The 12174-nt window shown below is 40.6% G+C and overlaps 1 protein-coding gene across 1 annotated transcript in view; it reads right to left on the minus strand.

Annotated features, from left to right (window-relative positions):
* The window catches only part of CUNH4orf19 (chromosome unknown C4orf19 homolog), a 41411-nt gene extending 34726 nt beyond the window's left edge, over positions 1-6685 (minus strand). The window contains exon 1 of the mRNA XM_042871544.1: positions 6604-6685. The gene's annotated coding sequence lies outside the window, so the exon portion shown is untranslated. The remainder of the gene's footprint in view (positions 1-6603) is intronic.
* Between the last annotated feature and the right edge of the window lie 5489 nt (positions 6686-12174).

A 12174-nucleotide genomic window follows, 5' to 3' on the forward strand; every position in this document is an offset into this window, starting at 1 on the left:
ATGTATCTGATGTATATCTTTTCCTTTTTTGTTTGTTTATTTGTTTTTTCCCAGTTTCTTTCCTTGGTCTGCTCACCCTACATGGAACTACTCCTACATACAGGGGTGAATTTTTTCACCTTATTGTTCCTCAGCATTTCACTTCACATAAAGAACAACCGGCAGAGAGCAGAAGAGCAGAGGATTGTTTAGGCTATAGTTACAAATCACTGCGAAAATGGATAACAAAACTTTTAAAATAGAAAGATACAGAAAACACTACAACTGCTGAAGTCGCACCTAGTAATCTTCAGGAAAAGCCTCTGATGCAATAACTTAATAAAGACCCTTTCATGGAATGCATCTTTTTTCTCTTACATGAATTCTTTTTCACTCAAAGGGTTTTTACTTTTCTTTTAAATAATTTTTCCACTTAATTATTTTCAACCAATTTCCTTGGCAGGCATTGAGTGATGATGCATGGCTAAGGGAATGATCAGATTGATTGTGAATAAGAGTTTTATGTTGTAATTACAGTAAATATTTCTCAGCACAAGGCAGGTCCAAAGTGTTGACCATTGTATTAAAGAGGCACTAATGAGACAAAGATAAAAAAAAAAAAAAAAAAAAAGTGAATGAAATACAGATGAATTTCTGCAGTATTATTGAATTATGGATTATCCTGATTGCATTCGCTACCTGTTTCAGTCTCAAGTTGAACAATACTTGAAAGCTATAGAAAAGTATTAATTTCACTGACAGACTTTGTATTTTTTGGAATTGGGTCAGTAAAGTAATTCTTCCATTTTTAATTTCTTTCTTCCTTTTTTGTATAATTCTGGGCAAAAGAATGGGTTGAATTCACCAACATTATCAGTGTAGATTGCGTAGTTAAGACTGACTTGTTGGACTGCACTTGCAGCTGAATACTTAAAGCTAACAGCACACTGCATTTTCAGCAAGACTCCTTATTCCAGAGAGTTTATCTAAGGCTGGGTACAGGGTGTCTCAGGTAGCTCTGTCATAAAGCAAATGTCTTCTGCCTGTATGTAATAACTTATTTACCAGCCGATTTGACATATTTCCTCATGACAGGAGATTTATTGTCAGTGTGCTACGATTTAAAGTGTTAGTCTCTGGAGACAGATTCGGCTCTCAGAGAATTCAGCAGACTTGATTTCAAATTCTGCTTCTTGTCCAGAGCATAGGGCTGATTTACCTCCTTGCTTCCCAAACCTGGTCTTTGTCACTAGCAAGATGTGGATATCAGCATGTGTACTGAGCTAAAAAGGCTCAGTTGCTCTCCAGTAAAGCTTTATTGTGGAAGGATGGCAGAGAAGTGAAAAAGAACTAACTGTTCAGGCTGATTAATATTGGTGATGGTATTGGCATGAAAGCAGCCAGTTTTCCTTTCCCTAGCTCACACTCTTTGTCTGCTGTTTTCTTAAGTGGTGTTTGAGCTTTTTGATCATCTGTGCATCAGCAAATCTGTTTGTTTATATGCGAGTGGATGGAAATGTTTTTATGGCAGGTAATGAATTGGATAATTGCACTAAGCATTAGTTTTTAATGTATATCTGTAAATACGGAGTAGCCTTTAGCAATCTGAGCATATTCATCCAATGCAATGGAATACTTTCGCAAGTGATTTTAATTTAAAAAGGGATGTTTAGGACAGAAATGGGACATTGTACATGGTTGTAACTTCTCAGGCCCCCGGAGGCCTTCAGTTTAGGGCTGATCACTGTTGCTTCTGTTTCATTTACATTGCAAATGAAATCTTACGGTATTTTTCTTCATTATGTTGTCTGGCAGTTGAATCTGTATCTTTGCTGCACAGATGTGGGCCGTTCAGTGGAGACGTGCACGCATTTAGATAACAGAAGTACAGGGCTGATATCAAGCCCTGCAACATCTGCTGAATTCACATGGGGAAAGGGAATATGAAAACAAATACACAAAGGACACAGCTACTGAGATGGTAAATATTGTTTTTTCCATGCCACACCCAAGCCAAAAATAGAGACTGAAAGGCCCTTAACAAAGCTTTATTCAGGTTTCTGAAAGCGGAAAGTTTTTTTCCACTGTTCTCTAAGTGAACAGGGCTCCTAGCTTGCTTCAAAAATCTGACACTGCAAAAGCCTTATGTTTGTTTTACTGCAGGTAGATCAGAAGAATACTTTCACTGTGAGCAGATCAGAAGAGTAGCTCCTCAGAAAAAAACAGTTTTAAAATCACCTCGACAAGATCACAGTCAGGCTTGAATGCTTTAAGAAATGTAAGAGCTGCTTAACACTTTTTTTAGGGGAGAAAAGATGGTGGGTCCTGTGGAGCGGTACAGATTTGCTGGTTGGCCCTGGGGTGGCTGCAGCCTAGACCTGAAAGCTTCAGGAGGAGGAGGGGAGGAAAGTGTTAGGCTGCTGTGTCAGTGCATGGGCCCCTTCTTCTTTGTCCTGCGCTGTTGCACAAGGTTCAAGTGCTGAGTAAGGTTGATAATGCTGGGCACTCCCAAATCTAATAAAAGTGTTGCAAGTGGTTGTGGGATGAACGGGGAAGTGAGAGCCGTAAATACAACCACTGCAATAAATTTAACCATTGCAATAAATCCTGGGGGAGGATAGATTTTCAGAGAAGGAAGGGACATACTGCCTGGCAAATCCCTGTATCTGTGGGAACATGGTTCCATATAGCTCATGTGGGACACTCTGCTCCTTCCTTAAAGCAGCCCTCAGAGACTTCAAATCAGAGTAGACATTTGTGGCAGCACCAGCACAGCCTACACCAGGCCATGTATTCTGCTCCTGGCCTGTGTATGAGGATTTGGTACTATTCCCACTGCTGTAAGCATGCAAAGGGTCCCAGAGGGGGCTCCAGGTTGAAAGATTTTTCAGTCACTTGGAGTACGTTTCCTCTCTCACATGGGATACTTTCCTCTTTGCTCCTCATCTCTTGCACAAAGGCAGACTGTCTGCTATAACAAGGCATTTGCCTTGTTCACGTAAAATCCAAAAACTAACTGCTTTTTAATAACAATGCCCAGCTTTCTTTCATAGCTGGGGAATGACTTAAAATGGAGCCAGGCCCATTTGGTAATGTCAAAAAAAAGTAAGCCCCAAGGAGATGGCTTGTTCTTTGCTTTCCCAAATGGAAAAATAACTTATGTGAATTAATAATAGACTATTTGACCACAAATATTTTTCTAACCAGAAAGCATCTGTGGCTTTGCCGCCAACATCTGTGGTTAAAGTGAAGAATTGGAAGTTAAATAAACTTTTGTAGAAACTGCAGACAAAAACGTCACACAAAAAAGAAATCTTAGGTCTTTTTTTTCCTGCTTCCTGCTGTAACTGATTAAATGTTTATGTTATTAAATGTACTCAGCTCTTAATAAGATTTTAATGTTCTTCCATATGTCCAAGTGAAAGTGACTTAGATGGAAGGTCAAGGAAAAATTGCTGTTTTTTCCCCCCTTTCCAGTAATACCTTTTGACCTCTCTTCCAAAAGTTATTTTGTCCATTTGATATCAAACTTTCAGTACGAAAATCTACATCACTTTTTGTACCCATTTTCCATAGCAATATATCCAGTTTGCTGGAATCTGTGCTCTGTAGCTTTGCAAAACCCAACCATGTCCGTGCATCATTGCTTATGCTTTTTTGGTGGAAGAATCAGGCACACTCTGTTGTCAGGTGGCAGATGAACAGGTTTTGGAAGAGGAATTTTAAGTTCCAAGCAAATATTTATTATCTGATGACATCTCATCACCTTTCAGTGGGTTGTGTGTGTCAAGTCTTGTCCCCACTAAGTCACTTGTGAAATGATGGTTGTGTGAGATGTTGAGAAGGCTGAGATTATGTTTAACTAGATACTGTGCAAATACAGAAAAAGGTCTCCCCTTCCTGCAAAATGTGAATGAAGGCTTTCCTGAGGTGGTAGAACAGCATGGAGCCAAAGCAGACCCTCGTTTCCTGTGCAGGTCCTGCTTGCCCTGAGCTGTCCTGCTGGTTGGGGCACCAGACACCCTGTCCCATGCCCAGCCGCTTCCCCTCTCCTGCCCATCTTTCTTGTTCTGCACGAGGCCACCACACAGAGACCATACAGAGCTTCTCTATCGCTTGCCAGGTCTCCTTCACTGTGGTATTTTATGTGCCTCAGATCCTGTACTTTGTTTTCTGCTCAATGGGAAGGCAAGGATACACTCTTGCCTATATCAAGCACCTTGGTTTAAAGCAAATACTTGCTTGTGTGTCCTAGAGATGTGATAAAAGCAACCATGTGGTTAATGAAGAGCCTTAGCACTCAAAAATGTTTCCTTCGCGTGGTGATCGCTTTCTACCTGGCTTTTCAGGGAAGCCACAGCTGCATTCACTTTCAGCTTTTGCTCTGTCTTCCCACCTGCCTAGAGCTGCAATAAGATCATCAGATTGATGATTTTCAGTATAAGCCTTAAATCTGATACAGGTTTCCAGAGATTTACAAGCATTTCGGAAGAGCTGGGTTAACTTTTGATCAATATTTTGCTTAGCTCTGGTTTTGGGGCTAAAAGAAAACAATTCCAAACTCATGGAAGCATTTTGATTTTTATGTTTCCTTGGTTCTTCCCAAAGATAGAAAAATTCTCTCTTGGATTTGCATGGATCTTGGTTTATAAGAATCTCTTTCCTACAAGAAGGAAGTCTTTGATTTTGTGTCCTTCCTGTGAACGTAACTACATTTGATTCTATGTTGAAGTGATAGAGCAAGCTAATAGGTTGGGTTATACCATCAGAAAATAAAGGTAATAATCAAAACAGTGTAAATTATTGTAACGATTGCAGATTTTTGGTATAATGAACATCTGAACTGCTAGTGTGCTTGGAGTAAACTCTTCTATATGCCTCTCTTTGGAAGTGAGCTATTTCCCACCCTCATTCAGTATCTGTTTGCTCAGAGTGACTTTAGCATTTGTTGTGTCTTCCACCCTACAAAGGCATTTTGTGTAATCAATGTTCAACAGATTTGCTTATGTAGCTCCTAAGTGCTGGCTTTCATGACCCACCCAATGTGTACAAACATTTGCTAAAAGAGTCTGGCCTTGGCAGGCTGCTTCCCACATGTCAGGTGGGTGCAACATTCACCTTAGGAGAAAGCTTGTATAAAATAATGGCTGTGTATTTGGGATCTGGTGTGTTTACCTTATGTTCAAATTTTGCTTACCAAATAAGCCCCTTATCTACAAGAGTTACTGAATAAATAAATAAATAAATATATGTAAATAATTTAAATGAAGATGTCAGTTATAGTAAATTTAGAACAGTTGTTTTAAAGCATGGTCAGTTCTTTCTACGTCCCCACCTGCACAGTGAACTTCTCTGCTAGAAGGAGAGAAGTATCCATAGCTGGTAAAAGACTTGTTGGTGTCTGAGGCTGGACCCATAACAGGTTTAGATGGCCACCCTGGAACTGAGTGACTATTTTTTAAGAACTGGTGATAAACCTGTTGGAGCTCCAACTTCCTTGGATTTATTTTAAGTACTGGTAATAATAAAGCAAAGAATGTTGAGAGCTTATCTATCTGTAGCAAGATGATGTAGGTGTTGCTATTCTCCACTTCATTTTGGTATATACTAGCATTATGTGGGAAGAGGAAAAAGAGAGAGGTTTTCTAGAATAAAATGAAGAAAACTTACATTGCTTGCAATTACCACCCTGCTATCATAGGAGTAAAACTATAAACACCACTTACCCCTTTTATGCAGTGAGAATCCCTAGGAGGTGATATCTAAAGGAGTAAATATAGGCTCTGCAACTGTAGGTAAATGGCAGGTTTTGTAGTCTGTAACTAAATTCTTATAAAGGGATAAAAATGATGAGTATGTACGGCCCCATGTGAAGTTTAGAGAAAAATTGGGATGAGAGGAAGATCTTTGTGAATGGAGTGCTAATGCTGTATCCTGGACGAATCCTTCAGCAAAAACAAAAAAATGAACTGCAGTATTGCCAGCAATTGTCAATGAAACTTTATCACTTAATGGATATGCTTTCATACAATTTAAATTCTCAATTAACTGACTGCCTGTCCTTCTACTCCCCATTTTTTTTTTTTTCTCCTTTTATTGAACACTGAAATACTCTCCCCATCTGCCTTTCATTTGCTTTTGTAAGACTTTTTTTCCTCTTAAATGCACCAAATTGCAGGAAGGGAAATCAGAAATCATGAAAGTTCAGCGAGAAAGCCACATCCATTAAAATATGCTTTAATCAGAGTGAAACAGTGTGCAATTCATGGTATAAGTAAAGTCAGAAGAGTTCTAAATCAGACATCAGACGCATTAACTCCCCTTTTACCTTACGTACTCGAACACAACAGTTTCAGTACCTAAGAAATCTTTAAAAATATTAGTTTTTCTATAGTTACATTTCGTTTAAGAGCATTGTTTTGTTTGGATTTCTGCTGAGCCAACCGAGCCTATAAACAAAACTGATTTTACAAAAGGTGAAACAGGTGAGATCTGATATTTTCCAGATAAAGGTGTTAGATTATTTTGAGAGCTAAAAAAAGGAAATAGAGTGCACAACATGCTCTATAAAGAGTTTCTCTTGAAAGCAGTGTTGAAAGTTAAAGGAACAAGAACTTCTCCTACCTGTAGCTTTTGTTCTGATCAGGAAGTGTTGCTTTTTTCTGATTACAATCTTCCATGGCTTAGCTCGGCTCCTGCATTTGAATGTTAAATATGTAAGAATGCCTTGTTTAGCTTGGGAGTTTGCATGACCTCTTAATGAGACACTGTAGTTAGTGTCATTGGGTATTAAGTTGTCATGTGACTGCAGATGAAAATAAAATCCTTTAAAGTTTGCATTTAATACTTCCTAGAATCTGTAACCCTTTACCTGCAAGCTGGATAAAAACAGGACAGACCTCACTGCTTTCTAGCCGGGGTTAGAAAAAGAATGGGAGGGAGAACACGTGCTGAATAGTTCTCCGCTGGGACACCCGCTCACCACAACCACAACAAAGTCCAAGTCTGTCAGTGTATTAACACTGTCGTTTGCATATTCTTCAAATTAAATCTTCTCGTGCCACAAGCGGTGCTGAAGAGCTCTGGTAAAAATTTCCTCTGTTGCATCAGAATATTACCTAGCACAGAAATTGAGTCCCCACAGTTCCGAGTGATGCTCTGTAGAGGAGCTCTGCTTTAAGGTAGGTGTTTGCAGGCACCCCCTAATATTTACTGATGAAAGTTGCTGACTTCCCTGAAATCGCTTTGCTTTGGGCGTGGTGTTCCCAAACGTGCTATGAAAGATGTTCTGCTGCTGCAACCCAGTTATGAGAGTGTTCCCTGTGCAGGAGGAGAGAATTGGCTTAAGCAACATCTGCAGTCAGCTGCGTCAGGTGTTTCCCAGCTGTAATCTTTAACGTGTGTAGATGTGTAAGTGGAAACAGAAAAAAAAAAGTCCTGGAAAGAACTGGCACTGACATTACATGAGGATGGGGGTCCAAAGCAGTGCAAGCAGAGGTAGCTCACTTGAGAACACTTTGGAAATGTTTTGCTAAATCCTCTGTTTGTTTATGGTTATATGAAGCCTGGCTGCTGTACTGGTAGATGTATCATTCTCACTCCCAGTAACTGTTCACTTAGGGTGAACTCTGACTGGTTGCAGCTTGCACTCCTGTCTTCCCAGTGGAATAGACACGCTGGAGTACTGCCTGCCTTACTCGTGCAAAGTATCCTCTTAAAATCCCACTTCACCAATGAGCAGGGTTTGCCTTGTATTTCCTCTCCTAGAGACTACAGTGAGGTCAGTGTGGCTCTGCCAGATTCATGTCAGGGGTGGGCTGGGGCTGCAGTGTAGGTACTGGGGCAGCAGAAGCACGGGCTGTGCCACCTGGCCCCATGCAGAGCAATCAAGATGGCTGCAACACCACTGCCCAGCAACAAAGCCATAAAAGCTTCTTCGGATCTGCTTATTTTAAGCAGAGTTGTGCTGTAACGTAAAGGCAAACATTATCCACAGTCTGTGGGCTTCAGCAAAGCTCTGCAAAGCTCTGTGGCAGACTTTTTTGATTTTTTTTTAAATTTGTCTAAATAATATTCTACTTATTTATTTTTGCTTACATGCTTTTAGCACTGGCTGAAAATAATCTCCTGTTCCTGTTCCTGAAATCTGACTTTTCCTATGGACATATGCAAACTGTTAGAATCTATTTGGGCTGATAATTTGCTCAGGTTTTTACAGATGTGTCCTGGATGGAGTATCAAAAACACAAGTAGGAAAATATTTTTTCAAAGGAAAAGTAGTTGAGATATTCAGACAGCAGAAACCCTCTTTTTCCTCTAATCTCATTGTAGACTTTTTTGGTAGTGGTTTTTTTTTTGGTTTTTTTTTTTTTCCTTCTTTTTTTCTTTCTATTTTTTCTTTCTTTGTCATTTTAGAGGATACTCCTGTTGAGATAGCAGTCTGTCTTGAAAAATTGCAGCCCAAGAGGTTAAAATCATATGTTAGATACCATCAGCAATGTGGTCTCACAGTGGGAAATGCTGGGCATTTAAGAGGCAATTCAGTAATGGAGACAAATGACAATAGGCTGTCCTATTGCTATCAGGATGTTCTGGTTTCATCTGTGCTTTGATGTGTCTGTTTTTTTGCTTCATCCCTTGCCTTGCAAATGTTATGTATTTCACTTCAAGTCTGTTGACTGGATTTCTTTTAGTCCTGGAGCTTTCCCACATACAAATAAACACCACAAAATTCACATGGAATCAGAGCTGTAGCAAGAAAATCAGGAGATGACATTGTTTATCCCTGTTGTAAGCTGCGGTAAATGTAAGAGCTGTGCTGGTGCAGCAGTGTTGTGTAGTGGAAGCCATGCCAACAGGAACATGTGGATGTGCCTTAAATTTGCCTTCATGTATTCCCTGCTGAGGTTAGAGATGGAATCCCCGAGCTGCGGACAGGTCAGGTGATGGAGGTGGAGGCTGCAGTCATTTGGAGGCTTTGCTGGGTGGGATGGGAGCATCCCCCACCTAGGCAAGCAGGACATTGGTCTGGGACAACAGGGCTGCAGAGGCAGGGAGAAGAGCTTGCTAGGGGCTGGTTGTAGCAGTTGCTTTGGGAACCATTTGCAATTTTAAGGAACGTTCTGCTGGAGAACAGATTATTAGAGCATAATAGATTATTATGCTGTGTTTTCAAGTAAATTCAGTATTGTGCAGATGGTCCTCCATACTGAAAGTCTCTTTTTCAAAGGAGAAGGATGGTTGTGTGAACTGCTCCTCCTGGAGAAGCACTTGGCAAAGTGCCTCATTCTATCCTTAGAAGGATCATAGAATATTCTGATTTGAAATGAACCCACAAATATTATCTACTCCTGGCTCCACACAGAACACCCAAAAATTCAAATTCCATGTCTGACAGTGCTGTCCAAACACTTTGTGAACTCCAGCAGCTTGAGGCCATGAGCAGTGCCCTGGGGAGCCTGTTCCATGCTGTCCCCCCCTCTAGTGAAGAATCTTTTCCTAATCCCCAATCTGACTGTCCCCTGATACAGTTCCATTCATTCCCTTGGGTCTTCCACTGTCACCAGAAAGTAGAGCTCAGCACTGCCCCTACACTCCCCTTGGGAGGCCACCATACGGTCTCCCCTCAGCCTCCTCTTCTCTGGGCTGAACAAACCAAGAGACCTCAGCTACCTCTCATATACCTTGCCTTCCAGACCTTTCACCATCTTTGTTAACTTCTTCTTGACATTGTGATTAAGGCCCACACTGTGATGATCATCAGTGGCTTTGTCGAAGTCTCCGACTACCTCCAAAATGCAAGGAATGGTGTTCAATGACCAGGCTGGAAAGGCAAAGCAGGGGAAGTAATGCATTCCATAGCTCTTCCTGCATCCAGGTGGAGATCCAAAAAGAAATGTTAAGTAATGTCTTTAACAGAGTGTAACAATTTAAAAGTAGGGCATATTTGTAACATAAATGTGTAAAATGACTTTTAATAACAAGTCCCTGACAGCTATTCAAGAGGTCCTACTTCACATTTTGACATTTACAGATCGAATTTGTGGATACATTAAAAATGTGTGGAACAATAAGATGCCCTTGATAGAAATAGAAATACATAACAAAAGTCTGTCATTTTGCACTCTTAATGCTTATTGTAAAATGTTGATTAGGTTTATGTGGCAAGGCTTTGGTAGCAGGGAGGGCTGCGGTGTGGTGTCTGTAAGAAGAGCCCAGAAGCTGACCCATGTTACCTAAGAGCCAAATCCATCCAGAGTGGATATGTTATATATTTTAATCCCTAATGAAAAAAATAAAACAGTGCAGATCGTTGCTCCTAGCCTACTGATAATGATCTACAGGACCCATTTTATGATGTGTCACAAGGATACATAAGCATCACATCAATCAACCTGTCCTGAAAAACTTTCAGTGTAATTTTTGACAGTCACAGTGAGCTCTCAGGACTCTAAGCTGATCTGGGGCTGAAATAGTCCTCCCCCTCTTCCCTTAAATGACCATTATTTTAGTGGCAGATATTTGTTTCAAACTCCCTTTGCCACGTGACAAAATTTCTGTTGCTGCAGGTTTCTGAGTAGCACTTGCATTTGCGGCAAAAAGACATCAGGGCTGGAGAAACACTGAAACCTGAAAGCCTTTTGAATGCCTTTTCCAAGCTACCTGTTAACTCACATTTTGATGTTATCTGCTAGTAGCGTGAAAAAATTTAAATGGCCACAGGCCGTATGAAATGAACTCACGGGCCGTGCATTCCCCAGCTGTGGTGCAAAGGAAATGACTGATAAAAGTATTTTTTCTAGCTGACCTCTGGCTTACCTTTGTCAGCCAAAGAATTTCCGGCTAGTTCCACACTAAAGTTTTCTTGCAGCTATGGCCTATTCCCAGAGCCTTGTGTGTCAGAAAATATGGACCTTCATCTGATCCTGTTATTGATGCACTTTAGATAAAGAATGAATGAAAGCTTTGTTCTGGATATGCAAATAGAGCTCCTTATGAGAAAGTGAATTGCCCCGGTCCTCTGAAGGAATAGAATAGCACTTTGTATTTGGATATCTCTATTAAAGAAGCTGTTTTCTTTCTATACAATAGTATGGGTGTGCTTGGGGTCATATTTGTGAGAGGGTTGTGGAGCACTCAGTCTTGCAATAGCAGGTATTTGGACACCCTGCAGCCTAATGGCATTCAGAAACCTGTCTGCTGTGGTGGCTCAATGTTCATCTGATACTTGAGAAATAGACTCAGAAAGGTGGAAAGCTGAGTACAGATATACTGAGGTAGACAGAAAATGTAAAGAGGAACAGGACCTAAACAGCATTCTCAGTGAGATTATAGACTCAATACTAGGCAAAAGGACTTAACTAAAGAAAGAGTCATGTTTATGTTTGTCTTTCTTACTGGTTTTCAATTAAAAGAAACAGAAGTGCTGCCCCACTCTTGTTGTCTTTGGGCAGAACATGTGAGATTGAGAGTAAGGTTCAAAACGTGAAGAGAACACTTATTCCTTTTTATATACAGCATTAACTCTCTTGTGCTACTCAGCTGCTTTGACAAAGGCCTAAAATCCCTCTTTGGCCTGAGATGAGGGAAAGGGACTGATCTCACTGGCAGAGTGATCATCATCTGTTATGTTGGGGATTGTGTCCTGCCCCGAGATGCTGTATTACTGTGCAAAAGTGGTGAGGCGGAAAACAAGAGGAGCAAGTCTGGGTTCACCACCAACAAGCCACTCAGCTGAATGGGACTGACTAGGTTCTGGTAGTACTTTCAATGAAGAAAAATGTTTCTCTGTTTCTGTGTTTCGTTCTGTTTCTATGTTATCCTCAGTTACTACCCAATTTGGTCACTCTGCTGGCAGATAGGAGATGTATTTTCACTCCTTCAAGATCACAAAGGAATTCACTTTCTGACATGCAGGTTATGCACAGGGACATAAAGACTGGCATGAGTGAGTCATGCCCAGTTTTTGAAAGAAGTTGGAAGGAAGGTTGCTTACATTCAGAACAGGAACCTTGGAGGAGTGGATTCCAGAACCACTTGCAGTTCCATAGCTCTGCAGAGGAGGGAGATTTCAAGCACTCCCCACTTTCCAGTTTTTTTTTACTAGATGTGTTACACATATTTTCTGTCTGTTGAGTTGCATACAGACAGCATGTAATCTAGTCATAAGGAGAACCTGAGCACGGTTTGCAAATT

The sequence above is a fragment of the Lagopus leucura genome, unplaced genomic scaffold (genome assembly GCF_019238085.1).
Source record: "Lagopus leucura isolate 7727_CA_CO unplaced genomic scaffold, USGS_WTPT01 Super-Scaffold_100004, whole genome shotgun sequence".
In the NCBI taxonomy this organism is placed as follows: domain Eukaryota; kingdom Metazoa; phylum Chordata; class Aves; order Galliformes; family Phasianidae; genus Lagopus; species Lagopus leucura.